At 45.6% G+C, this 23912-nt stretch overlaps 1 protein-coding gene across 2 annotated transcripts in view; it reads right to left on the bottom strand.

The window, feature by feature from the left end:
* The window catches only part of LOC147679042 (coiled-coil domain-containing protein 74A-like), a 147957-nt gene that overhangs the window by 115772 nt on the left and 8273 nt on the right, over positions 1-23912 (bottom strand). The gene's annotated exons all lie outside the window — the stretch shown is intronic.

Genomic DNA, 23912 nt, shown 5'->3' on the forward strand with positions numbered 1-23912 from the left:
CAGACTCCGCTACGACGCCAGCACCCTCTACCCCTTCAACGCCGGCCAAAACCACACCTGCTTCCAAGCCACACCGAAACGGACTCACAGACTTTTCACCTGCCACACCTGCAGCTTCACCTGCGACAGAACCTCAAAGGACCGGACCCAAACACCTCCGTTGCATACTCCACAACACCAGCTCCGCACGCAAACACACCGTCGAGCTCTGGGACCTGCTCGACACCTCCGCCCCAGATGTGGCCTTCCTGACCGAGACCTGGTGGAACGACTCCTCTGCGCCCGACATAGCCATAGCCATCCCAGACAGCTACAAGATCACCCGCAGAGATCGCGCCAACGGAACCGTAGGAGGAATAGCCATTGTCTACAAGTCCACCCTCAAGGTCGCCATTGTCTACAAGTCCACCCTCAAGGTCGCCACTCACACAGACGACTCCCTCAACACCGCCGAACACCTGCACTTCCGGATCCACACAGACCCCACCACCACCCTCAGATGAACACTCATCTACAGACCAACAGAAATTATCTCATCAGCTATTACTTGTATTCTTGAAAGTTCTTTTATTCAATTCAGTTGAAAAGATAAGATAAGATATACACAGGATCTACAGCCCTATGTATTTACCTAGAGTTGTCCCATCCCACCAATGGGACATTTCACTCTTTTTAAGTTTTTCTAATCTCTGGAATTTTATTTTTAATCCCTCAGTAGAGGGGGTGGTCCTGTTGTTCACATTAGAATTGTTGGCAAATAGGTCTTGAGCTAATTCTTGTCTCCTATCTTTGAAGCCTGGCATGGTGATCCGCTATAAAATAGATAGTCGGAATCCTTGATTAATCTGTGGCAAGATGTCAAATGCGGAGTTGGCTAGTGCTACTGGGAATTGTAACAATTTGTTTAGAAAAAAGAACAACAGTGGAGGATTCCCAAAGGAACAGCACCTAGTCAAATATTCTCCAAAAAATGTTTTCTTTTTGGCCCACACTCTAGTACATGGGACAGTCTGTGTGCACACTTCAAAACACCCACCGTTACAGTGTAGGTTCAAAACATGAACTGTGAAAGAATTTGAAAAAGGTCAAGGTGCACCACTTCAACGTTTTCAGAGACTGTGAACTCTGATAAGGTCAACAGAAATGATCACATCAGCTATTACTTGTATTCTTGAAAGTTCTTTTATTCAATTCAGTTGAAAAGATAAGATATACACAGGATCTACAGCCCTATGTATTTACCTAGAGTTGTCCCATCCCACCAACGGGACATTTCACTCTTTTTAAGTTTACCTAATCTCTGGAATTTTATTTTTAATCCCTCAGTAGAGGGGGTGGTCCTGTTGTTCACATTAGTATTGTTGGCAAGTAGGTCTTGAGCTAATTCTTGTCTCCTATCTTTGAAGCCTGGCATGGTGATCCGCTATAAAGGATTCCGACTATCTATTTTATAGCGGATCACCATGCCAGGCTTCAAAGATTGAGATGTCCCGTTGGTGGGATGGGACAACTCTAGGTAAATACATAGGGATGTAGATCCTGTGTATATCTTATCTTTTCAACTGAATTGAATAAAAGAACTTTCAAGAATACAAGTAATAGCTGATGTGATCATTTCTGTTGACCTTATCAGAGTTAACAGTCTCTGAAAACGTTGAAGTGGTGCACCTTGACCTTTTTCAAATCCTTTCACAGTTCATGTTTTGAACCTACACTGTAACGGTGGGTGTTTTGAAGTGTGCACACAGACTGTCCCATGTACTAGAGTGTGGGCCAAAAAGAAAACATTTTTTGGAGAATATTTGACTAGGTGCTGTTCCTTTGGGAATCCTCCACTGTTGTTCTTTTTTCTAAACAAATTGTTACAATTTCCAGTAGCACTAGCCAACTCCGCATTTGACTTCTTGCCACAGATTAATCAAGGATTCCGACTATCTATTTTATAGCGGATCACCATGCCAGGCTTCAAAGATAGGAGACAAGAATTAGCTCAAGACCTATTTGCCAACAATTCTAATGTGAACAACAGGACCACCCCCTCTACTGAGGGATTAAAAATAAAATTCCAGAGATTAGAAAAACTTAAAAAGAGTGAAATGTCCCGTTGGTGGGATGGGACAACTCTAGGTAAATACATAGGGCTGTAGATCCTGTGTATATCTTATATTTTCAACTGAATTGAATAAAAGAACTTTCAAGAATACAAGTAATAGCTGATGTGATCATTTCTGTTGACCTTATCAGAGTTAACAGTCTCTGAAAACGTTGAAGTGGTGCACCTTGACCTTTTTCAAAAACTCATTTACAGACCACCCGGACCCTGAGCACAATTCAGCGACTCCATCGCCGACTTGCCAGCACCCACGCACTCCCCTCCACAGACTACATCCTCCTCGGGGACCTGAATTTCCACCTCGAGAACAACAACGACGCCAACTCCACCACCCTGATCGACAACCTCGCCAACCTCGGCCTCAGACAACTCACCCACCCACGCCGCTGGCCACACACTGGGCCCCAACTTCTCCACAGGCACCCACGTCGCCTTCGACCAAACCACTCCACTGGACCGACCACCGCTGCATCCATTTCACCTTCAACAAACAAACCAACCACGCACCACCGCACCCAACAGCTGCCTCGCCGCTGCTGAAGCAAAGTCACCGAAGACCAGCTGATCACCACCCTCGCCAGAACCCACCCACCAACCCAGACGATGCAACCTCAGACAGTGGATCGACGACTGCGCCAACACCCTCGCCCCACTCAAGAAACCATCCAACAACCACGCCAGCAAGAGAGCCACCTGGTTCCCTGACGAGCTGCAGACCTCCAAACGCGCCTGCCGGAAACTGGAGAAGATATGGCTCCACGAACGCACTTCGGACAACCGCGCAGCCCACAAGGACGCTACTCGCAGACCAGCTCATCAGAATTGCGAAGAGGTCCTCCTTCAAAGACCGCCTGGATAACAACGCACACAACAGCAAAGAGCTCTTCAGCATCGTAAAAGAACTCTCCAACCCCAGCGCCAACGACATACCGCCCTCACAAGAACTGTGCATCTCACTAGTCATCTTCTTCCACCGCAAGATCGCTGACATCATGACAGCTTCAACACCATGACCGCCCCGACTACCCCAGAGCCCACTCCCTCTGTGAACACCACCAGCGCCAACTGCCTGACCTCGTGGTCCAACGTCAACGACGACAAGACACGCAAGGTCATGAACTCCATCCACTCAGGATCTCAGTCAGACCAGTGCCCACACCACGTATTCAACAAAGCAGACGCTGCCATCGCACCCCAACTACGGAAGGTCATCAACATCTCCTTCGAAACAGCACAGTCCCGGAAAGCTGGAAACACGCCGAAATCCACGCCCTCCGCAAGAAGCCCAAGGCAGACACCAAGGACCTCAAAAACTTCTGGCCCATCTCCCTGCTCCCGTTCCCGGCGAAGGTCATCGAGAAAATCGTCAACACACAACTGGCCTGCCACCTGGAAGACAACAACACCTTGGACCCGTCCCAGTCCGGGTTCAGACGAAACCACAGCACCGAGATAGACCTCATCGCCGCCACAGACGACATCAGGCGCCAACTAGACAACGGCGAAACATCAGCCCTCATCCTCCTGGACCTGTCAGCCACGTTCGACATGGTCTGCCATCGCACTCCAAAGACACGCCTCGTAGAAGCCGGAATCCAGGAGAAGGCCCTTAACTGGACCACGTCCTTCCTCTCCGGCAGAATCCAGAGCGTCCGCCTCCCGCCCTTCCGATCCGAGGCCACCGACATAATCTGCGGCATCCCCCAGGGCTCATCCCTCGGCCCAACGCTGTTCAACGTCTACATGGCCGCCCTCGCACAAGTGGCCCACCAACACAAGCTCAACATCTCCTATGCCGACGACACCCGGCTCATCCCCTTCCTCACCAAGGACCCTGAAACCGCCAAAACCAACCTCCACGAGGGAATGAAGGCCGTCGCAGACTGGATGAAGAACAGCCGTCTGAAGCTGTACTTGGACAAGACGGAGGTACTCATCCTCGGACCCACCCCCTCAGCCTGGGATGACTCCTGGTGGCCGACCACACTGGGAACAGCACCGATACCGAAGGACCATGCACGCATCCTAGGATTCATCCTCGACTCCTCCCTCTCCATGTCTAAACAGGTCAACGCCTTCTCCTCCTCCTGCTACAATACCCTCCGCATGCTCCGCAGGATCTACAAGTGGATCCCGTCCGAAACAAGAAGAACGGTGACACAGGCCCTCGTCAGCAGCAGACTGGACTGTGGTAACGCACTCTATGCAGGAATCCCAGCCAAACACCTACGACAACTACAACGCATCCAAAACGCCTCCGCCCGACTGATCGCCAACGTCCCCTGCCACAGCCACATCACCCCCCACCTGAGAGACCTACACTGGCTTCCCGTCGACAAGAGGATCACCTTCAAGCTCCTCACCCATGCACACAAAGCACTCTGTAACGTCGGACTAGCCTCCCTGAACAGCAGACTCAACTTCTACACCCGACCCGCCAGCTCCGCTCCGCCAGTCTCGTCCTCGCCAATGTCCCCCGCATCCAACGAACAACCTCCGGCGGCAGATCCTTCTCCTACCTTGCCGCCAAGACCTAGAACACCCTCCCTACCCACCTAGGTCAGACCCAAGACCTACTCGCCTTCAGAAGACTCCTCTAGACCTGGCTCTTCGAGCAGTAGCGGTACCCCTTCCCCTCAGCACCTTGAGACCCTCACAGGTAAGTAGCGCGCTTTACAAGTGTTCTGATTGATTGATTGATTAAACTAGAGCTACGCAGGACTGTGCAAGTGTGGCTCAGAGCATATGACACAGACTTAAAAGGGGCCTGCGTCGGAGATCCACTTTTTTAGGCGCTTCAGTGGCGCAAGCCCTTCATTGTATCTATGAGGCGAAGCAAAGCCACCCTGCGTGGCTTTGCATGGCCTCATAAATATGGAGTAAGCCAAAGCAGCGCAGAGCGCTGAGTTGCCTTACTGTGGGCCAAGGAGGCTTCCCATCGGCCTGGCGGTGGGTGTTCCCATGCAACACCCATGGATTTTGATGGTGCCCCAGATATACAATATCACACAAACCTAGGGCAGCTTTAAAACCTTATGCCTACCCAGAGCAAACTGCCCCGTATTTACTAGATAAGATACATTCCTGTCCTTTCTGCCTGCGCTGGCGCACACTTTGGTGCCTAGTGCCAATGCAGTGGCCTTTGCCCCATGGAACAAGGGTGTCTGCGTTGTTGGCAGGATTTTTTTGTGTATGAATGGGCAGCTTCCTACACAAAAACAATCCATGGAGGCATTTTTCACGTTCTGCAGCACACATGCAAAGAGGAAAAGAACAAGGTGAAATGAAAACATTTCTCCTCGTTACGCCTGCACTGGGGAAGCGTATGGTTTTGATGCTGCCCCAGGTTCATATGATTTCGTAAATCTGGAGCAGCATCAAAATCCATAGGTGTTGAGTGGGAAAACCCACAGCAACACCCATGAAATGCCCCCTTGACACAGAGTAAGCCAAGTAGGCGCACAGCACTGCCTTGCCTTTCTCCATTTCTATGTGGCCATTATTTATTTCTTTTTGCAGATTTATATAGCGCAAACTCAACCTGAAGGTATTGGAGCGCTTTACATGAGCACCAGTTATGTTACACAAGGACACATTCATTTTTTTTGGTAGGTACAGGGAGATTATGTGATTTGCCCAGAATCACAGGATGTGGACTCAATCCCCAGGATCTGATTGAGAGGCCTGTGCCACCAGTGCCACCAGAGCCTAAAAAACAAAGTGATACTCCGGCGGAGCAGGCCTCTTGTAAATAAGCCCCCAGGTTTTAAAATAGATCCAAGGCATACTATATACAGATCAGTCATGCTTATATTTCACAGCGTTTATGTAATGTCCCAGTTTCTCTGAAGACGTTTTTTGAACTCCAGCCCCCTTCATGTAGCCAAGTACACATTACTCCAACCATCAGTCTCTGTCACCTAATTTCTTCTTTTTCCACCGAGAACACTGTAAGAAATTATTGGGAAAAAACTTCCCTAAAACCTACACATCAAGGAATAACCAGTCAATTTCCCACCTCCCTTACTTATCTAAGTTGCTTGGCTAAAAGCATTTTTTTCTTTTTACAAGTTTTAGAATTTATTGACGAAAACAGCCTTTTAGATAGTTGTAGTTTTTGTTCTTGACGACCTGTTAAGGATGATGAATGCCTGCGGTCCTGGAGCTTTGGTTCTCTTGGACCTCTCTGCCGCATTTGATACAATTGAGCACATAATCCTACTTGAACGATTGCGTGATACAAGGCTCAGATCAAACGTTTTAGCCTGGTTTAATTATTTTTTTACAATAGAAAACCAATAGTTTATATCCCTCCTTTTTAATCCTCAGTTATAGAAATTTGTTATGGATCAATTTGATCTCCATCGCTTTTTAACATTTACTGGGTACAACAATGTTTTTGAAAGCTAAAGATAAGCAGTTAATTTTTGGACTGTCACCAGACACAAACCAATCTACCCCTCTAACTAGGATCCTTGAGGCGAACAGATGGTGGATGTCTTATGAATTACTGAAAATTAAATCATAGCAAAACTGAAATACTTCCTAAAATCTGTATGACGGACTTGAACTGGCCACATCACCTTCTTCCTCAGTCCCAATTTAGCAATTTATCCTGATTTCAATCTCAGTCCTATCACTTTGGTAGCCAATGTAACCACGTCCTGTTTGCTCCAACTTCAACTGCTTTTGAGCCATCCAACCACTTTTAGACAACAAATTAATTATGCCAGTGATAAAAGCTGTAATTCAGCCACGATTGGACTATGGTAGTGCAGTCTAACTGGCTGCACTGAGAAAATGGGATATGGAAAGTACACTTGATCAGGATGCGACAATTAGACTACTCTGTGGCCTGTGACTCTCTTGACTCAGCTATCTCAGGCAGAAAGAAACCACATTGGCTATCAGTGCACAACATGATCATTTTTATTGTTTTCACTATTGTACATACAGCTGTTTATCAAACACAAAAAATATACAGATACCCGAAAGAGCGATGCCAAGGAAATGTATGCACCATAAAAGCAGGAGTGTTGCCATAAACAGCTTTTGTCACTCATACAAAAGGTGATGAATGGAATGCTTGCAATTTGTCTAACCCCTTGCAATCACTCAGGGTAGCATTCCAACCCATCGTTCTTTTTTTTAATATGTTTATTGAAGTTTTGTACAGAATTAATAATCCAGGCAGGACAACGAAAGGCAGACATTGACATGATCCCAGTAATATCTATCACATTCACCATGGCCATAATCCCACATCACAATAATAGAAAAAAAGAGAAAGTATCAGTTCATCTGTTGTAAATGATTCTAGGACCCTAGTTTAATTTTCCCGATTCATGCCCTTATATAGGTATAAATTACCCGATCCTTATATAGGCATAGAAATCATTACCATATTTAGACTGAGCCTATGCAGCCCAAATGCGGCATGGCTACTTCCACTAAGTTCCGAGAATCAACAACGATTTCTTAGAGAAACCCACCTTCAGCAGCTAGGGACATCCCCTTGCCTGAATACTAATTTATCTAGGAAATCATGGAGTTTTCAAAGAACTGAGTCTTCAATGACGTTATTAAGTCCAATCATACGTCAAACTTGGCACCTTCAAATTATAAATATGCCTACATTTGCCCAGACAAACACACAGTGGTTTGGAGCAGATCGACTATCTACTTGCCCCCGCCTGCAGCAGCAAGTGCCGAAGGAAGCCGACCCTCCAGCAGACGCACTGAGAGAGACTGTCTTTTCTCCAGCCAAGAAATCCAGCTCCAGTGTTTCCAGGCTACCCTTGCGGGTTGCTGGGACTCTGGGCAATAGCTTGCTTAATCTCCACAACGGCCCCCGCAACGCTAAGGATGCCTGGCCTCCACCTTGGGGGTGCCCAGGAGTGGACGCCTCACAGGGAAAGCCAGGATGGGTTCCACAGCGGTATTCGTACAAGCGCCTTGAGACCCTTGCGGGTGAGTAGTGCGCTATACAAGTATCAATTTTTACAATTTTATTTACAATCTTTCAGCCATGCTATCCATTCTATAAGTTAGGGAATCTAGCTTGGTGCCTAGGGAGGATATACCACCCTGGAGGTTCTTCTCAATTGCCAAAAATAGGCCGCAAATGTCTTGTTGGTCATCTGTGACTTGCTCCTGGTCCCCGACGTCCTCCCCGACAGCGGTTTCACCAGACTTGGATCGTTTAGGGTCAAAGGACAACTTGGTTTGTGTTCTGTCCACTCTCCCCTTACTGGCTCTGCTTGAGAGTCACCACTCGTGTAAATTTCCAGCCAAGCGTCCGAGTCTCAGCACGGCGTTAAGCTCAGTCCAGCTACACCAATCACAGGGAGAGCCGCCAGGTCATCCGATCCAGCCAGTATCCGCCGCAGAGGAATGGTACCATCACCCTGCAAGGCAACCTCAAATAGCACAAGAAAGGCAATGTCTCCTGCGCCTCTCAATGTATTCTCAACCAATAGGACCCTCACACTGGTGCCCGCACTGAGAGCTGGCATTCCAAACTTAACTAGCAGGGAGCTCTGGGGACGAGCCAGCGCTGAGGGGCGTTCAGCCAATGGCGCGCTAGCAGGGCGGAGCTCCGGAGGCGGCCGAAGGGCAGGGGCTACGAATCCTACGCCGCCGCCGTCGTGCCCCGCCTGTGCACCACAGCCGCCGTTCCCACAGCCCACCGCAGGCCCCGCCGGAGCAGCAGAAAGTTAGCAGGCTGGAAGTTGTCAGCCTGTCCCTGCTCGGGAGTGTGTGTGATAGGAGATGTGCACGGCGCCGGGCTGGGCGTGCGTGCCCAGGAGGTGAAAGCGCCGAGGGCTTGCGCGTGCAGATCCCCTGTCTCACATTCCCAGGAAGTGGACAACAAAAGATGCTTCGCTGGATGCAGCTGCGCTGCTACACCAGCTTGCCCTAAAAATGAATGACATGGGAATAGTACCTACTTGAGCAGATTGGGACCCTGCTCCACTTCCAATGTCTCTGTCTATGCTCACCGTACTAACAGCTGATGGCCAGAAAGGAAAACCTTGACCAACGCGGAGCTGTTGCCCACTTCACTACCCAGGACCTTAAAATCAGGAACTCAAACCGCAGTGCAGCAAAGCTGCTGTCCCAACGTTGCAGAAACTCTGGGATAATGGCCACCTGGTTTTCAGTATCTCTAAATTCACTTAGACCCCACAATAATTCTATAGAAGAATCTACTGAATGAGTAACGTCTCTCAATGGGCTTCATGGCATTGCTATGTAAGAACCTACCGCATGTATGCATTCATACTTTTGATGCAGCTGTACAAGAAGAACTGAATGAACAATTACCACTCCCCATGAGAACAGTTCTCACACTCAGTTCTGTGGTGATACTGAATGGTTTATCCATGTGATAAGCCCTTACTTGATCTTCAATTGTGCATCTAAAAAGAATCCCTTTGTTGGCAACAGGTAAAGCGAGATCTAGAACCTAGTCTGTGACCTGGTTGGAAATCCAAAAGATGTCCTCATAGCAGGCACAGTGGTCTGGTACAACCATATCAATCAGAGTTGGCAGCATACAGTTTTGTGAACCTTTAGTACAACCAGACCTTTTTACTTTGTGTCAAAGGTGTGCACTGTCTAGTGACACCTCCTATGCAATGTCCCATATTGCATGTGAACCCCAGACCTTGTACTGACATTTAGTGCACATGTCGAGTGCCCGAGCGTATGGTATGTATGTTGCACGAGCAGTAGCAGGACTCTGCGTTTGGTAAAAATCTGAGCCCTAGGGCCAGTCGATTTTGGATGTCCCCTACAAGATGAAGAATTGATACAGCTTCAGCTTTAGACAGTGGAAGCGTATTACCTGTATCTGGGGAAGGATGGAGACAAAGCATAAAGCAGCCTTTGATTTTTTTTTAAGTGTGTATAGAGGAATTGCACAAATACATACAAAATGGATCATACATAATACATTGTAGAAAGATACCAATAATACCATGATTGACATTTTACACATTTAGGGGTTGCATCTATAACAATTCAGGGGTAAAAGCAATTGCCTTTCCTATATACAGAATAAGTTATTATGGCAGTTGAGTATAATCGTCTTCCTCTTTCTTACAATCAAACTCCAATATTATCTTCCCCTTCTAGCCATTTTGATATTGGGAGCCATACGTTTCCCCCCCATTTCCTAGCATGGCAACCCTTACATTCATATAACGTTTGCTCTAGACTATAGATGGCAATCAGACGGGCCAACCAGACATGAGACGTTGGGGGATCAAGGTCTTTATATCTAGTTGCTATCAGTAGTCTGACAACCGTGTTTGAAATAAATACAAAACAGGTCTGGCTGTAATTCAGCCCTGAACTGTTGTCGTGTACTAACAGCATTCGCGAAGGGGTAAGGTTGACCCTCCTACCAAGTATCTTCTCCCAAAATTTCTCCATATCCCTTTTTAGCAATGATAGCTTAACACAGCCAAAAACCAAGTGCACCACTTCGGCCGGGGCAATCCCACATCTGGGACACTTATCTTCCTCCCTTTTTTTCCAATTAAATCATTTAGCTGGAGTGAAGTATGAATGAAAAACCGTCTTAAAGTGTTGCACCTTCAGATTGGCTGACAGGATAGTTTTTTTTTGCCAGTTCTAGTGACATATTTATATCGATATCTTCATTCTCCAGTTTGCTAGCCCACTTTGTCTCAGTTCTCTCAATATTATCAGGTACTTTATCCATCATGATACCATATAGATACTTTATCTTACAATCGACTCTGCCCAGTGCTTCAAACAACGGGATCTTTGCCATGGATATCCCTTGTCTGCGTTTGCTAAAAAAAACTTTTATTTGAAGATATTTAAAATAATGCCTGTGAGAAATATCATAATCGCTCTGTAGTTCAGAAAAGGGGTATAATTGCTCTTTTGCGTGGATCTCTCCAACTATCCTCAAACCGAGCTGTTCCCATTGTTTCCCCATTGTGTCGTAGAAGGCTGGGGGGAAAAGAGGCAACGGCCAGAGTGGTATATACCTAGAGCATTTTTTATATTCTCATGAGTTTTTGAATTTTTCCCGAAGTCTTACAGACATTAATGATGATTTTAAATTGCACCTCCTTAAAATACCTGGGTTCTAGCTGGCGAAGCAACAGAGCTCTTGCCCTCTCTCCAAGTGCCAATTCATATATTGTTTGGAGGTCCTCAGTCCCATCAGACCACTCTCTAGAGCCATTTTCAAAGAGAAGTCTGTTCATTTGTTGCATTAGTGTAGCCCAGCAGTAAAAAGTAAGATTAGGGGCAGCCCATCCACCTCTGATTTGAGGCATGGTGAGAAATTTCAGGGATCTCCTTATCTTGCCATACTGCCAGATAAAATTACAAAAAATAGTCCAGTGTCTTCATTATCGACAAGTATAAAATCTTAGGTAACATTACCATCTTAAGGACATTTAATCCTCCCAATGATTGTCAGATGTAATAAGTTCATTCGCCTCAGATCAGATGCAATTTTGCTAATCATCGGGTCAAAATTAATTTGGGTAATTGTTTCTACAGTTGGATTGATCCTAACCCCCAAATATGTAGCCAACAACACAGCTTTATTTCAATATAAAAAATATCTTAAAAAGCACAAAACAGTTAAAATACAGTACATGTTTTTTAAGAACACTTCATAAATAATTAAAAAGACAGAAATAAAAAAATCATTAAACCATTTTACAGCTTTGATCGTAATTTAAAAAGACAATAGCCTTATAAAATGTATCTTAGATTTTTAAGTCTGATCACCCATGCCCAGCTAAGAAATTTAGCTACCCCTCAAACCAGTGTAGTACTAGGATCTGTCTGAAGGATTCTTAGAGCAGAGACATGGCTCCTAGTCTCGAGCTGCCGACAGACAGGTTTTAGCCATTTTGATCTTGGTTTATTGTAGGCGCTACACACAAAAAAAAGGTGCAGAATGGTTTCAAGTGCATCATTACAAGACGGGCAGTTGGGAGGTGTTTGATTGGGGGGGTTTCCACTTGGAAGAGCGTTCCCGTACCGGTAAGGTTCCCAATCTAAACTGGATGTATAAAGCCCTGTCTTTGGGTTTTCTAATGAAATCCATATATGGTTCAAGAGAGTGTACTGTCTTGTGCAGACGAAACTCGACTGAGAGTCTGCCCAAGTTAGCAGCTCTGGATTCTTTGGCATCAACCCACAACCAATAGGCTCACTTTACATCCAGTTTAAAAACCGATACACCGGTCTCCCACGCAACATTAAAGCCAATAGCCGTTAACAACTTCTTAACCTTTGTTAGCCAAACAATTTTATGCGACCCCTGCATATTCATAACTTCTCTAAGGCCGTCTGCGTAACTAGCTAGCTCAGGTGTACGCCACAGGCGAGCCCAATAGAGAAGCGGTCGCAAGATGATAAGATCTTTAATAGATCTGCGACCAAGGTCATATTGAAGAGGTTTGTTCGGGGTGCCCCTGGGTAAAGACAGAAGCTCCCTAAAGAACTTATTTTCGGCCATGACAAGGGAATCAACATTATTGAAACCCCAAAGCTCCGCTCCGTAGAGTGCACTGTTTATAGCTTTTGCCGAATATATCTCCAGTGTAGGGGCTATGGGTCTGGATAATGAGGCTCTGTGCTCCCTACCGATAATACCCAGGACACGTTTGTGATTTAGGGCCATTTTCTCAATATGTGAGTTCCAATTCAGTTGGTCGGATATCCTAATCCCTAGGTAGTCAAACGTTTTAACACGCTCTAGTGGCTTCTCATTAAGTATGAGCTTACGATTGGCTTTCCTACTAGGGTTAAAATAAAGGAGCTTGGTTTTAGAGGTATTAATGACCAAGCCCCTAGAATTACAAAAAACACAGAACCGATCCAAAAGCTTTTGGAGCCCCATAGGCGTTTTAGAAACCAGTAACGTGTCGTCCGCAAAAAGCATAGCAGGGACTTTAACACCGGCCAAACTAGGGGCATCAGCATCGATGTCCGATAGGAAAGAGACAACCCCGTTAACAAACAAAGAAAAGAGTGTCGGCGCCAGGACACATCCTTGACGGACACCTCTGTTTACCGGGATTTTAGCAGTTTTCTGCTCCAAATATGTAGCAGTGGATACTCGCCGAGTATCCTGAAAAGCGATGTAATCGGTGCATTTGATCAGTGTCTTGGTTTTATTCAACAGATACCCTGACTCCCGTCCATATGCTGCAGCCATAGATTCTACTTCTTTTATAGCTTTTTCTGGATTAGGTGTTATTACAGCAATATCATCAGCGTATGCTAATACTTTGGTTTCAATCCCCCTCGTAAGAGCCGGAATGATATCTTGATTCTTTAAAATCTGTTTAATTGAAGGGTCGATATAAAGGGCAAATAATATCGGGGAGCACAGACACCCTTGCCTTGTTCCTCTTGCTACTATTATAGTATCTGATTCCTTGCCCCATTAGCTGAAGTCTAGCATATTGATCAGCATACATTGTGTTAACAGCTGTTATTGCCCTTAGGCCGAATCCTTTAGCTACCAGGGTTTCCTTATAAATATTCCCACACCACCCTATTAAATGCTGTTTCCGCATCCAGGAGGATCATAGCCAGCCTCCTTTTGGTTTCTTTGGCAATATCAATCAATGCCACTGCTCGTCTTATATGGTCAGTTGTGTCTCTTCCAGGTGTGAAACCATGCTGCCATGGTGTGACAAGGCTGGCTATGACCCTCTCGGGACGCACTGCCAACATTTTGGAATAGATTTTTGCATCTGTGTTTATTAGAGAGATGGGCCGACATGAGGTAGGGTTATCAGGAGGTTTGTCTTTCTTTGGAAAAATGATGATATTAGTGCCCTTCCCAGAATCTGGTGGGGATCCAGTGTATTGTACTCCTAAAAATAAATCCAATAACAAGGGGGCTAATTCAACTTGAAAGACTCTATAAAACTACAATGGGATTTTACCAGGGCCCTCTGCTTTCCCTGAGGCAAGCTGCAGTATTGAATTTTGCACCTCTTCTACTGCAAACTCAGATTCCAGCTTCTCGCTCTGAAGTCGTGCTGGAAGCAAAGTGCAGTTTCTCCAAGATGGCCGGTCCCACGTGTCTCGTCGCACCCACGGATCTCAGCTGTGCTGCAGATGTAAGTAGAGGTCGGAGACGTCTGGAAGTCCGGGTCTCGTCAGGCTCTGAAGTCTGGATCCACTCGGGAAGACGACAAAGTGAACCGCTGGAACGCTTGAAGGTGCCTGCTTGTGCAGGGTGGTCATTCCTTGGCCACAAGGGAGATTTCTTCAGTCTTCTGTGGAGCAGAATGTCGAAGTCCAGAGTTTCTTCTTGTAGAGTTTCAAATCAGGATAATCTAATTTGGAATGGGACCAGCTCCTACCTTTATTCTCCTAAAGGGGGCTGTACTATGACTAGGTCCCTCCTATGGGTGGGACCAGGAAGGGGGGTGCTATCCTTTGTCCAGTTTTGCGCCAGAGCTGGGGCTGGAGTGCCCCAGCAACTGGTTTGAACCGGTGTATGCACAGGGCACCTTGTGTGCCCCAGGCATGTCTCATTCCTTTCAGGCCTGTCCTACCCAATACACAAAATCCTGTCTGGGGTGGTGCTAGCACCTCCCAAGGCAGGAAACCCTTTGTCCAAGCCTCCCTCGCTGGAAGGACTCCCAGCAGCAGGAGGTCAGACTTGTATCTGTGGTGGCAGCATCCATTTTGTGATGCTGAGGCTCGAGTTAACTTTAACCGGGGTTCACAGTTACATACATGTCGTGTCCCTCTAAAAGGGTGGAATGCTACCCCCGTCGCCAGAACTGGCGAGGGGGGTAGTATTCCAATTCGTATGACACCTTACTCGACATGTTTTGATAATGCTATGCCAAAGTTAGCAATAACCGCGAGGTTATAATGCACGTAAGAGTATATGGTATAGCGTTATCATGGAAAAAGCTACAGGACTTGGTTCCGAAAGCTGCAGACAGGCTCAGCTCATGCCAGAGCACTATCTTACATAATTCCAAGCACTCTGCCTCCAGGATTGTTAAGGCCTGCCATAGGAGTGGCTTATTGGAGTATATGTGTCCATTTTAGGTTTAGATATAGGTATACTATATCTTAAGCAAAGGGTGATTACACCACTTTGCCCCAGCTGATTGATCAGCCAGTTGTGTCAGATTTGGATGGCCGGCCAGGGGTGGCATAATATATGCTGCAGCCCCTGGTAGGCCTTGAGTTCACTTATGCCCTGGGTACCTATGGTACACTGTACAAGGACTTACAAGAGTGACCCAATACCAATTGGTAAATGCACCTAAAGTACATGGATGTCAATTTAGAGAGGGAACAGCTAGGCTGTGGGTCTGATTAGCAGGCCCACAGCCAGGGAAAGTCGTAAACCAGTGAAGCAAAAAGCAAAAATCTGGGGTGACCATAGGATTGCAGACCCTACTCTCCTACAGCATAATCGCCTCCTTCTTTCAGCAGTAGTGTAGCAAAAGTCAGGTCTGGTGAAAAAATAGACATCTCCAACATTCCTGGCTTTTTCAACTACTGCCTGCCTTAAAAGAAAATTCCCCAAAAAGACCAGGACTGCCCTTGGTTTGAACCCTTCCCTAACTGGTTGTTTTAAGGAGAAAGATGTCCTGGGGACTCGCTGGACCTCTTACTGCCAGTTCCAGTCAGAAAGTTCCGGGAAAGCTTGCCGAAAGGGATCTAGCATTTAACTCCTAATGTCTGATCCTTCTCTTCCTTCGGGAATTCCCAAAACTCTCAGGTTGTTACGTCACTGGCTGTTTTCATGCTCCTCCAGTTTCCATTGAATGTCCACAATTTGCTTTTCTTGTGCTTTATTCTGTGTAAGCTTATCAGCCACTTCCGATTCCATGTTGTTAATTCCTGCTTTGAGCTCGGTCAGACGCTCCCCTATAGTGCTGCAAGTCTTAGTCAGTTTTCTGACCACGCCCTGTACCTTCCTTGCTGTGTTCCGGTCTTTGCCTGCATCTGCCCTAGTCTCTTCCCAGTGTTGCATAATTGATTGGAGCACTGTTTCTAGTGTGGCAGGTTCATGCCCGGGGTACCCTGAGGGGTAATCGTTTGAATGTTAGGGAATCTTTTAGGGAGTAATCCCATTTCAAGCTTGCAGTCCTTTGCATACCATGTTCCATTATTTTCCCCAGCCCTCCGTGCTGTTGTAAAGAGAGTGTCTGAACTGACAAAAAATATCGGGATGTATTCTGTTTCTAACTATGATGTTGGTGCATAGAAGTGATAGGGCATGTGTCTTTTAAAGACGAGAACCCTCACTTACCCAAAGGTGACATGCTTCATCATTGGGTTACCTCTTGTACACTGTGACCACAAGGTTCACAGTCTCGGCTAAAACTCTCCTGTAAGAAAAGGAGTGTGAGGTGTTTTGTTCGTAAATCATCCAATGGAAGTATGGAGTGAGGGGCAGAGTGCAAATAAAGTGAAAAAGTGTATTAAAGCTAGCTTATGGGAGACAAAATGTACTGTTATTGGGATCTCTGATGGTTAGGACAAAAAAGCTTAGTGAATAGGGGGGTAGATGTTCCCTATTAGAGTATGGTCAACATATTTCTGCCTTAGATGACCTGTCTGTTCATGGCATTCATCAGGACCCACTTCTTGTCACTCTGCTATGCAAGTGAAAAAATCATATTAAAAAATAAGAAATACCATACTTATTTATGACGGCATCAATCAAAGTAGTACCAGCTGCAGTTTGGTCCACAATCTGCAAAAAGTATACATTAGCATTAAACATTATTATATATATATATATATATATATATATATATATATATATATATATATATATATAACCTACTGGCGGTAGCCAGTAGGTATATATAGTTAGGACCTAGTTTCCATAGGAAATCCCCAACATTCTATTGGGAATAACTTTGGCGCTGGTTGATGAATCTTTGCAAATTTCTCAAAGAAGATGGCTCGCTCCGCTCCTCTCCTTCCCTGAAAGTTTGGGGGGGATTAGTCAAGTGGGGGCTGAGAAAAAAGGGGGGTCCCAAAACGTGTTTTCCCCATGTTAATTTCCATAGGACCTTTAGACACGGCTACAGCTTGAACCACTGAAGGGAATTACACCAAACTTGTCAAAATGGTAGTGTCTGGTACGCAGATCACGCTTTTTGTTAAATAGTGTAAATCCCTCCAGTAGTTCCTGAGAAAATTAGAAGAGAAATCAATTATATATCTATAAGCGCGCACGGTGCGCGCACCCCGCGATTTTTCGCGATTTTTTTGGGGGGGGCTTCTCTCTTTCATTTTAATGTATTTAATTTAATTTCGAGGGTGCCCACCCCTCGTTTTGCCCCCCGAGATCACCGCCGCCGCCCGAGCTGCCTTAAAATGGCAGCCGCCTGGTTGTGGGCGTGGCCGGGAGGACGTGGTTTCCGCTTCCCCCTGCCTGGGGGAAGCCTTTGCTGTGCCCGTCCGGTCTCCTGTGCCGAGGGGAAACCCACTGGCGTAGCTAGGGGGGTGCGGTGGGGGCGGTCCGCCCCAGGCGGCACTATTCCGAGGGCGGCGGCCGCGGCAGTGCCCCATTGCAGCGCCCTTATCATTTATGTACTGTCAGTGAGTGTCGTGTCCTCATATAAATGATAAAGGCCGCCGCAACAACTGGCCGCCACTACCACGGCCGCCGTCTGAAGTGCGAGCGCTGCACAGCAGCGCGTCACGTGACTTCAGGGCTGCGTGACTTCCTGCTTGCTGCGAGGAAGAAGTTGTGGCAGGAATGAGCGCGCCTCGCTCACACCGAAGAATCATTTAAAAAAATGTGTTCGTTTGACCGGACCCCTGAGCCAACCCCAAGGATCACAGCTGCCTCGCAGCCAAGGGCACACCGGTGTGCAGCTTTGCTGCTGAACCTATAAATCATGCCCGGGCGGCATGGTTTGCCCCGGGAGTCAGTGTAGCCATGAGGAGGTCTAGCCGTGCTGAATTGCCGCTCGTAGAGTGAGGCAGGTAATTGTATCCTATCTCTTGATTGAATTCGATTTCGAGCCCTCTGTCTTTAAAGTTTCGAGCATCTGTAATTCAAGAAGAAGACGCTACTCTAAAGACTGTCGTATTTAGGAAACGTACCAGACCTACATATTGCGGCTGCATCAATCAATGGATAGGGTGCGACACACAGAATTGTTCGAGAAAGCTAAGGGGCTCCTTAGCTATAATCTCCAATTAAAGACACATAGCATCTACATAACTTGAGACAAACTGTCTTTATCTTTATCCTGTCTGCCCACCCGAGCATTCTCGAAAATAATGGTCCAGTATCTGTTTACCGGCCAGGGAGTTCACATCCAGCCTAGCTTTGGTTACACTAAGATCAAATCAGCATGGCTTCCTGATTAAAGCTTGTGGCCGAGTTTTGCATGTTCAAACATTATGACATAAAATAAATTGTGTTTGTATAACAGGTTATATGATTCAAATGAAATGAGAATTTGATTACCTACTGTGAGAACTAAAAAAAGATAACATAACACAGAGGTTTCATACGAACTAAATCTTTTTATTGCATTAAATATTAAAAGAATAAATCATTTTTTGAAAAAGAAAAAGAAATAAATTTCTAATATCACTTTTTTGTGTAATTTAATGTACTTTCAAAATCCTATACAATTATTGTCCCACAGTGTCTGTTTATGTCCATATTTTTAATCATGTTTTCTAAACTCGCTAGTTACAACTAATTGTATCTCTTGATATCATCTGTAGCACGACAACAATATATGGTCATCCTCACATGGTTGGTGTATGAACCATGCATAACCACCTATAGAGAAACTAATACATTGATCATTCGGTATATTCCAGTGTATAATATTTGTGTATGTACTCTAGAGAAATTGCATCTAAATGAAAAAACAGAAACAGGACTATGTATTCAGCAGGAAGCTTTAAAAAGTCTTACACGTGTTGCAGCCGCATTAAGTGACAGAATAGGAAGTATTAGAAAGTGAGGTGGGAGTGCACCTGTCGCATGTTGTCACATGGTTTCAGCCATGTGTGTCTTTATGGGCAGCGGAATGGGCAGACCTGCTTCCGGCAAGAAGTCTATATGTAATACGTATTTACATATTTGAGATGTTTGACAAAAATGTGCACCCAGTGACAATAAAGACTCTGTTAGGACCCATTTTATTGTAGTGTATTGCAGCATTTCTATAGCGCTTCCTACCCCCTTGCGGGGTACCGTAGCATATCTTTGAATGGACAGCGCACTGCACTGTGGGGGGTGCTTGGTTGGCTGAGTTGTATATTTGTTGTGGTTCTGTGGGTTTTTAATTAAATAAACACTGTCCTGAACGAAGAATGCTTCATATATATATATATATTACCTACTGGCGACAGCCAGTAGGTATATATAGTTAGGATTTTTGCACGTGTGGATTTTGTCTAATTAAGGTAAAAAAATATATATATATCTGTAAGCGTGCACCGGCGCGCTTACGTTACGGGTTTTGTTTGCGCTGCAGAGCCGATACGTCACGGTTATGCGACGCGTCATGAGGCGTCTCACGTGGCTACGTGATACATCACGTAATAAAGAATATATTTTACAGCTATAGATATTAGCTTTTAAAAAACCAATGAAATTCACTTAAATAACCATAGGTTATAGACCATATATAGTTAGGAATTTGCATTTACAAAACCTTGAAAATTCACTGAAAAAACCATAGGTTAGAGACCATATATAATGTTAGCTGGACATTTTATTGACATAAAACCAATGAAATTCCATATATAGTTAGTTGCACTAACTATATATCGCGCACCCGCAATCCACTGCTGATGATGTCACATATTGCATCATTCATGACATGGTCAGTGACATCACTGATGACATCACTGATGACATCTCAAATGACATCACTGATGACATCATGACACACCAATACCAGTTACTACATACGCACTCACTGATTCCTATGTCTACAGACACATTCACTCATTCACCCGTACAATCACTCATACATACAGTCCCTCATTATTCCAAACACTTTCATATGCACTCATACACCTATGCAGACACTCACACACTGCCACTCATCCAAGGAGTTACTCACACACCTAGTCAGTCCTGTAAAGAATCAATCACACTTCGATTTCCTCATCTATACAGTTAAACACAGAACACCTTACTTTTTCAAACATATACTAACACATACTTACCCTCTTATACAATTACTGATACAAGTACAGATTGATCTGCAGAGAGTCACACACCTCCCAGCCAGCCACACACACACTCAGTCTTCCATACAAATACTTGGGTAACCAATCAATAACCCATATAGCCACTCATATAGCTACTGATCAACACATGCAGCAGCTTGCACAACAACAGACATATTGATGCACACTTTCAGACAGTTTAGTCACTAACCCATGCATTCAGTAAGACACATTTATTCACTCACTCAGTCAGTCACGCACCTACTAAATCCTTCATCCAGACACTTATACATCCACTCATTCTTCAATATGTAAAACATATTTAAACTTTACAGAAACACACAGTCACTGGATGATGTCATCAGTGATGTCACTGACCATGTCATGAATGATGTAATATGTGACATCATCAGCAGTGGATTGCGGGTGCGCGATATATAGTTAGCGCAACTAACTATATATGGAATTTCATTGGTTTTATGTCAATAAAATGTCCAGCTAACTATATATGGTCTCTAACCTATGGTTTTTTCAGTGAATTTTTAAGGTTTTGTAAATGCTAATTCCTAACTATATATGGTCTATAACCTATGGTTTTTTAAGTGAATATATATATATATGCCATTATATACGTGTATACACACACACCATTGCGTCCTCCACCTCACGGCACACGTGATAAACATAGTCAGTAATGTGCTTCTAATTATGCATCTCACCACTAAGGTACTATTAGTGTACCACCACCTTCCAGAGGTCCTTAACTGATAGATCTCCAGAATCTAAAAATTTAAGCATATAAACAATATTGATATTATTATTAAAAAAACGATAGTTAAAATGAACAGCACTGGACCTCACTTTTCATAAGTATCACAGTAAATAGTACTACAAGTGGTGTTGTTTTAAAATGGACTTGCATATCCTAATGTATCATCGATTACATGTAATCTGACTTCTAATTAGTAGCTTTTCATTTTAGTAGTCCAAGTGATTCCTATATGTAAACACCCATTTCTATTCACAATAAGAAGTGTTACACTTGACGCATACGCACTGTGCTCATCTAATTACCCCTTATTTGATAGAGGTATGTGCTAGACCAGGTACTGAAATTGCCAAATATCTACAGTGGGCATGTATTTTGAATGCCTAAAAGTAAATACCGGCTGTGAAGCTGAACGTTTACCGGCAATGGCAAGGTGCCTCTAAGTCACTGGTTTATGACAACCATTTTGCCCATAACTACAAAACATCTCCTCCATAGGACCGGCTATGTTTGCCATCTGAAAAAATACCGATACCCCTCACTTGTATGTACCTGATTTCCTGGGGTCTGTCTTCCTCTCAGATCGGACCGAAAGGACTACGGGTTTCAACACACGGGCTACGTGTGGAAACGTAATCTCTACTGTCCTATTACTAAAACAACAGCTCCCATGATTCTTGTGACCAGGAAGGAGAGGATTTCACTTCCGGTTCAGGACGCAAATCCAACACTCAAGGCATACTTTAAAAATGCGGCAGTGGAAGGGTTTGGAGAGTGATGCCCTTCGGTCCGATCTGAGAGGAAGACAGAAACCAGGAAATCAGGTATATACAAGTGAGGGGTAACAGTATTTTTTCAGTAGGTTAATGTAGCCGTTACGATCCTAATGGATTCTAGCGGGATTGTGAATAGCAAAAAGGAGTAGATGAGTTCTCAATACGCTCTACTAGTAGGAATGCATAGTGGAGACCTCCTTCTAGACCTCTCCGCAGCCTTCAACACCATCTCACATAGCACGCTCGCAGCCAGACTTCACGACGCCAGAATACAAGGAGCTGCCCTCGACTGGATCCAATCCTTCCTCTCCGGCAGAACCCAGAGGATTCGACTCCCTCCCTTCCTCTCCAAACCAACGGAAATCAACTGTGGAATACCACAGGGATCATCACTCAGTCCCACGCCTTTCCACATCTACATGGCACCCCTCGCCGCCATCGTCAGCATCGTATCCTACGCCGACAACACCCAGCTCATCCTCTCCCTCACGAAGAACCCCGAAGACACCAGACTCTGCTTCCAGGAAGGAATGAAGAACGTGGCAGCCTAAATGAGAGACACTGCCTGAAGCTCAACTTTGATTAGACAAAGGTCCTCATCCTCAGACCCTGCACCTCTGTCTGGGACAACACCTGGTGACCTGTCGCCCTCAGGAGCCCACCCACCCCTACAGACCACGCCTGGAACCTCTGCATCATCCTTGATTATTCCCTCTTCATGAACCGCCAGATCAATGCCGTCGCCTCCACTAGTCTTAACTGCATTCGCATCCTCCTCAAGAGCTTCAAATGGATCCCCCCAGACTGCAGAAGGACCGTCACCCACGAACTCATAACCAGCAGACTGGACAATGGTAACGCCCTCTACGTTGGAATCAACAAAACTCTTCTACACAAACTCCAAACCATGCAGAACTCCGCAGCCAGACTCGTCCACGGGACACCGCATCCGGAGCACATGACCCAACACGTACGAGGCCTCTACTGGCTCCCCGTCGAGAAGATGGTCACCTTCAAACTCCTTACCCATGTCTACAAATCCCTCAATAACATTGGATCCAAATACTTCAACGAGAGAGTATCCTTCCACATACCCAAGACGAACCTCCGCTCTGCCGACCTCGCCCTGGCATAGGTCCCCCGTACCCGCAGGAACAGAACCGGTGGGAGAGCTTTCTCCTGCATTGCAGCCAAAACTTGGAACGAGCTCCCGGTCAACATCAGACGCTTCCCGACCCTCACATGTTCAGGAAGGACCTCAAGACCTGGTTCTTCGACTAATCCGGAAACCCCCCCCCTTCCCTCATGGGTGAGTAACGCGCTATATAAACCCCTGATTGATTGAGTGATTGTGGTCCTTGTTCTTGAGAAAAAGCATGTAATAGGCAAGTACTGTGAGGAGTAGAAGGGTCATACTTTTTTTTTTTTAACTGTCACGATCTCGCAAGGATTCCACGGGATCGTGAAAAATAGGAAGGTGTGGGTGAGGTTTGAATACGCTCTGGTATGCACACTTGTTCCTGTAGAAAGGAGTCTCACTGGAGATGGTGTTTATCAGCACCTACTATTTACGCCCATTGGCTTGGGAAGAGTTGTGAGTAGAGTTTAAGGCTCTTCCCACACCCTACTACATACACCCATCATCTGAGACACAGGGGGCTGAAAAGCCGCCACGCCGGGAATCGAACCATGAGCCCCGTACTCCAGAGTCAGCCGCCCTGGCTGCTGCACCACATCTCTCCATGGGCATTGCGATGGGTGTTGCCACTCAACACCCATTGATTTTGACAGTGCCCCAGTCACGTAAACCTGGGGCACTACCAAAACCTTAAGCCTCCCCAGAGCAGGCCTAGAAGAAATGTTTTTATTTCTCCCAGTTTTTTCCTCTTTCCATGTGTGATGCATTCTGCAGCACAGATACAAAGAGGGCAACGTCTCTATGGATTGTTTTGTGCAGGAAGGGAATCCTGCCAATAACGCAGAATGATGGTGCCTGTGTTGGCGCTAGGGAACAAATTCTGTAGATATTGTGCATTCC

The sequence above is a fragment of the Lissotriton vulgaris genome, chromosome 11, assembly GCF_964263255.1.
Source record: "Lissotriton vulgaris chromosome 11, aLisVul1.2, whole genome shotgun sequence".
In the NCBI taxonomy this organism is placed as follows: Eukaryota; Metazoa; Chordata; class Amphibia; order Caudata; family Salamandridae; genus Lissotriton; species Lissotriton vulgaris.